This window comes from Acomys minous (genome assembly GCF_964271855.1).
Source record: "Acomys minous genome assembly, chromosome: 6".
Taxonomy (NCBI): Eukaryota; Metazoa; Chordata; class Mammalia; order Rodentia; family Muridae; genus Acomys; species Acomys minous.
Window position 1 is genome coordinate 117,370,045 of NC_140487.1, and position 6,241 is coordinate 117,376,285.

Here is a 6,241-nt window from a genome sequence, read left to right on the forward strand (position 1 = left end):
CTGTGTTAGCCTTGGCTGTCCTGGAGTCACTTTGTAGACCAGGCTGGCCTCGAACTCACAGCGATCCGCCTGCCTTTGCCTCCCGAGTGCTGGGATTACAGGCGTGCGCCACCACGCCCGGCTTTAGAGCAGGATCTTTAACTCACAGGAAACCTCTCAACTATGAGGACAGGATGCTGCTACCCACAGGTCTGGGTATGAGGAAATATTAAATTCAGAAGGAACCCGGGATCGATGTTGCCATTTTACAAACAGGAAACCGGACAGGAAGCAGAAAAGTGTTGGCTGCAGATCAACCAACTGGCTCTCTAGTTGTGCTTGTAAAGGCACTGTTAAGTCTCAAAGCCAGGACAGTTGGCTGAGATACCTATTAACATATCAAAGCCGACTTGGTCTCCAGGTTCTCCCAGCATCCCTCAGTCCCCACCTGTTACAGGGCCCCGCCCCTTCCCCTAAATTCTCCAACCCAGGGGCTAGGCTGGGCCCGCCCTCCCCGCCTCTCCCTCCCCGCCTCTCCCTCCCCTCCCACCCGCTCTTCCCTATACGTCCAGTTCAGCCACTTTGGCTATGTGGATTGGTTTTGTGTTGTTTTGGTTTGGTTTTTTTGGCCTTTTTACCTCTCCGCGGCTCACTTGGTCTCTTGGTCCCGGCTGCCTCTCTGTGGTGGCCTTTTGTTCTCTCATCCTCTTTCTCCTCTCAAGATCCTGATTAGTCTGCCCGCCATGTTCATCCAGGGCGCTTCTCTCTGCCTGCTTTCTCCCTTGTTTCTATGATAAAAAGTCTTCTCCGTGTTTTAGGAGTAGTCGTGTCCTCCTTTTATTTCATTTTTTTTTTTCTTTTTTCATTCGGGTACTGGTTTTCCTGTTGTGCTTGCAAAGGCAGTGTGGCTCAATGGGTAAGAATGCCAGGGTAGGTTATAGCACTTGCTTCAGGCATAAAGAGCTGAGGCCTGCCTCTGGGAACTGCATAGAAGGAGAGAACCAACTCCTGCAAACTGCCCTCTGACCTCCTAAGGAACCCCTTGTAACTGCCCTCACCCCCCCAGAGAAAATGTAAGTCAAGCCTAGTGGCCCACGCCTTTAATACCATCACTTGGGAGGCAGAGGCAGGTAGATCTTTCTGAGTTCGAGGACAGCCTGGTCTACAAAGCGAGTCCAGGACAGCAAAGGCTATCTGGGAAAAAAAAAGAAAAGGAAAGGAGGAAAACAAAAAAGGCAAAAGAAAAGGGGGGGAGGGAAGCAAAATGGGCTGGAGAGATGGCTCAGTGGTTAAGAGCCTGCTCTTCCAGAGGTCCTGAGTTCAATTCCCAGCAACCACATGGTGACTCACAACCATCTATAATGAGATCTGGTGTCCTCTTCTGCAGATAAAGCACTCATATGCAATAAATAAAATAAATAAAATTAAAAAAATAAAGCAAGATGAAATACTTTATTTTTAGTATATTAGTATATATTTAGTAGAGATAAGATGTTATTTCAACATGGAGTCAATGGTATCTTAAATATTTATTTTACTTTAAATTTTTTACAGCTTATTAGTTTTGAAGTGCATGTATGATGTGTGAGCACACATGCTATGGGTTGCATGTGTGTTCCAAGTATCTGGGCAGGTCATCATGCTGGGTAGCAAGAGCCTACACCTGTTGAGCCATCTTGCCTGCCCTATTTATTTTTGTTAGTTTTTTTTGGTTGTTGTTTAATTTTTATTTTTTTAATGTGCATTTGATGCTTTGCCTGCATGTATCAATGTGAGGGTGTCAGATCTCAGAGCCACAAACAGCCGTGAACTGCCATGTGGGTGCTGGGAGAGCAGACAGTGCTCTCAACCGCTGAGCCACTTCTCCAACCCCCTATTTTTTGTTAGTTTAACAGATTCATTTGTAACTTTCTTTTTCTTTTCTTTTTTTTTTTTTTTTTTTTGAGACAGGGTTTCTCTGTGCAGCCTTGCCTGTCCTGGACTTGCTTTATAGACCAGGCTGGTCTCAAACTCACAGCGATCTGCGTGCCTCTGCCTCCTGCGTGTGCCACCACCACCACCTGGCTCTAATGTACTTTTAATATGTGTCTGAGTGTGTTCTTACCCATGAGGCAGCTTTACATGGCCTGGAGCCAGACAGATACAGTCAGTTGTGAGGTGCCAAGTGGGGTGCTGGGAACCAAACTCTGGCCCTCTGCAAGAGCAGCAAGCCACCTTAGCCCTGAGCCATCTGTCCAGCCTCTCCTCTATGTTGTTGGTCTGCTTTTGAGACAGGCTGTGGGCGTACATACCAGGTTAGTCTGAGGCTCACTATGTAGCCCAGTTTGGCCTTGAACTCAACAATCTTACTGTCTTAGTTGGCTGAGTGCTAGGATGATAAGTGTGTGCCACCACCCTTGGGGTTGAACCCCCACCCCACCCCCACTCCAGCCTATCACTTGCCAGGTAAGTGCTCTCTACTGAACTGTATCCCCAGATCTATATCTATTTATTACTACTATGACTACTACTAGTTCTTCTTCTTCTTCTCCTCTTCCTCCTCCTCCTCCTCCTCCTTCTTCTAAGATCTCTTTATTTATTAAGCATACAGTGTTTTGCCTGCACATCAGAAGAGGGCACCAGATCTCATTATAGATAGTTGTGAGCCACCACATGGTTGCTGGGAATTGAACTCAAGACCTTTGGAAGAGCAGTCAGTCTGCTCTTAACCGCTGAGCCATCTCCCCAGCCCTCTATATCCCCTCCTCTTTTCCCTCTGAGTCTTCAAGTCTAGTGTGAGCTGGGTATGGTGGTACAGGCCCATGATGCCTGGACTCCGGAGATGAGGGAGTAGGATCACCAGTTCAAGACCAGGCTGGGCCACACAGTGAAACCTTGCTTCAAGAACAAAGGAAACAACAACGCCAACAAAGGAAACAAACAAATCCAGTGTTGTGTTTATGCTACAACATACTTGCAACGTGGACCAGCCATATTCAAGGTCACAGCTTCCCAGCTTCGTACTTTAACAGCACAGGTAGATTGTGTACCTTCCCGCTGTGGTCCTATTGCATCCACTCAGACCATCAGAATTAAGCTCTGGAGCTGGGGCTGTGGATCTGTGGTGGGTGGAAGGTTTGCCTAGCATGTAAGAAGCCCCAGATTTCAATTCCTAGGGCCATATAAATGGACACTATGGTGGTACAGTTCTGTGACTCAGGATTCCAGAGGTGAGGCATGTGAATGAAAAATTCAAGGTCAGCCTTTAACCCCAGCACTCAGGAGGAAGAGGCAAGGGGATCTTCATGGGTTCGAGGTCAGCCTGGTCTACAAATCAAGTCCAGGTCAGCTAGGACTCTAAGAGAAACCCTTTCTCAAAAACAAAACAAAAAGTTCAAGATCATACTTGGCTTCATAGTGAGTTCAAAGTCAGTGTGGAATACATGAAACTCCTGCCTAAAAACAAAACCAAAGGACTATATTTCTTCTGTGAAATCATTTCCACCATCAGAGGTTTCTTTTTTTTTTTTTTTCCCCAAAAAAAGCACATTTGGTTTATTTGAATGGTTTCATTAAATAAGTCTAGAAAGGTAACAAACTGAAGCACAAAGCACAATCTTACAGGAAGTGCAACACTTGGAGTTAGTGCAAAATGTACGGTTAACACCTGCTGAGAAACCCCCATGGTTTGAATTCAGGTTTTTTGTTTGGTTTGGTTTTTCGAGACGGGGTTTCTCTGTGTAGCCTTGGCTGTCCTGGACTCCCTTTATAGACCAGGCTGCTCTTGAACTCACAGAGATCCACCTGCCTCTGCCTCCCGAGTGCTGGGATTAAAGGCATGGGCCACCACACCCCGCTTGAATTTAGTTTTAAACAGTGTACATTGTTAAATAACGTTAAGAAGAAAAAATTTATATTATTTTCATATAAATGAGACTAGAGACTCTTGGAAATACTGGGGGGGGGGTGCTTTCAGGAGTCCAGCTAGATGGAATCGCATCCCTGGGAGGGGCTCGGGTTGTTACTTAATTTAACCTTTATTAGGAGCAGCAGAAGCCTGGGACGGTGGCACAGGACTCAGGAGGCAGAGGCAGGCGGATCTCTGTGAGTTCGAGGCCAGCCTGTTCTGTAGAACAAGTTCCAGGACAGCCAGGGCTACACAGAGAAACTGTCTCAAAAGCCAAACAAACAAAAACAAAACAACAAAACCCAAAAAACCAAACAACAACAACAAAAGGCATCTGCGCTCACAAAGAAGAGCCCAGAGGTCTCAGTCCCTGCCCTCCTGTCTCCTCGTCACCTCTCTCTTCTGTCCCCAGCAGCTGCTCAACTAAAATGAAGTAAAAATTCCAAGTAGAAGAGAGGGTTGGAGGGAGCACTCCCAGCTTGCCCGGTAGGTGTACCTCACTGTCACACTGGTTACATAAGGTGAGCAGCAAGCAGACATACCTCACTGATGAGTGTGTGTCCACGCCCCTAACTCAGCCAGGGAAGTCTGAAACAGTGTGGAACTGAGGCATGTAGTGACAGAAAACACTTTTATCATCTGCCGAGGAAGGGCCAGTTAGCGGCTGTTAGCCCCTAAGTGCTCTTCTTCCCCAGCACAGCCTCAGGAAAAACCAGTTTTGGGAGCACCACACCTTGGGTCAGATGACGCAACGTGATATTAGCGTCGGGTTGCATCAGCGGTTCTGACGCATGTGCAGTATAATAGGGCAGGAGAAGAAGGGAGCCTCGCTGCCTAAAAGCCTTTTAAAGGCACCCTCAGCGTTTCTAATTGGCCACACAGGGTGTTGTCGGAGGATAAACGCCCAACCAGCCACCTCCCCCGACAAGCTCCAGCATGCTGTTTCCTAAAACCCGGTCCTGACGGCACACTTAAGCAAAAATTCTTTTCTGGTTGGTTCTAATGTTTTGTATCAAAGCATCACGGCTTAATCTCTTCAATCTTTTCGAATGCCAGGTCTATTAAAGAGGCTGCTTCTATGTGGTCTTGACCTGGGTGTCTCTGAAACACACCAGTTGGTGGTCATTTTCGGAGTTGTTTTACATAAATGCTTCCGGATCTTAAGACAGACTTGTGACTGTGATCAAATAACTTAGATTTGGTTCTCTTGGATTCTGTCCTGTCTTCCCCCTCCCCCCTTGCTTCTTTGTATAATAAAGAACCGCAAAGACCCTAGAACTAGTCAACCAAATAAGTTGTCAAAAAAAAAAAAGAAACTTTCTACACTATTAACTCGGGCACTTGAGAGGGAGAGGCAGGAGGACCAAGTTCAACGCCAGCCTTGGCTACACGGTGAGTTTCAGGCCAGCCTGGACTTCACAGGGCAAAACAAAACCCGAAAGAAAAACGAAGAAACATTTGCTAGACGAGAAACTGACACTGAGACGCAAGCCTTCCCCCAGTACCATCCAAGCCGATCTTTCCCCAACTGGCAGTGCTGCACGTGGCTTGTCCAGTCCTGTCGGAGCTGGCCCCTGTAGACTCCTCAGCCCACGTTCATCTCAGCCCAGCCAGCACCTCTGGCTACTTCCCTTCCGGGATCCCTGAACCCTGCACGGGGCGGAGGAAATACTTTCACCCCCCTATTCTGGCAGGTCGGATCCTTGAAATTGCTCAACCCAGTTTGCACAAGGGATTGCCTTCCTTGATTCGGGGATGGAGTTAAGTACCATGCTTTCAATTACTTCATAATCTTTCTCTATACCCCCTCCCCCCCGCCGCCTTCCAATAGGGCAGACATCTCTAGGTCTGTATCCTCAGCATTTAGCGCCTTTGCATCTAGTCCTGCTTGTACTGGGGGCGGGGGGCCCAGTACATACGTTTTAAAAACAGAGAAGAAAAAAAAATTCCATCACAAGTACTTTGAAATCCACCCAGCTAGTTACTAATCATTTTCTTGGTGTATCAAACCTTTATGTAATTTGACCGTGTAACAGCACCTGGCTGGATACTCTGTACACATCCACGACGAATAAAATCTAGCCTCTGTCTGCATAGGAGAAAGTTATTCAAATTGTATTCATCTTTCACTCCAATCACTCAATTAGGGCACGTCCCTCGTTGGCTGCTGCGTGAGCAAAGCAACTATTTTCCAGCGAGTGTCCTCAGGTGACCTGTCTAGACGCTCGGAGGAAAAAACAAGAGAATCTGACACTCTTCCTGAGCCCCAAAGACGCCTTGTGACGCGCAGGCCGCGCAGCGTGGAAGGACGTGTGGAGCACACAGCGGTGGCGGGCCGAGCAGGGTTTGCGGCGTGGCGCCGGGCGCCTGGGACGT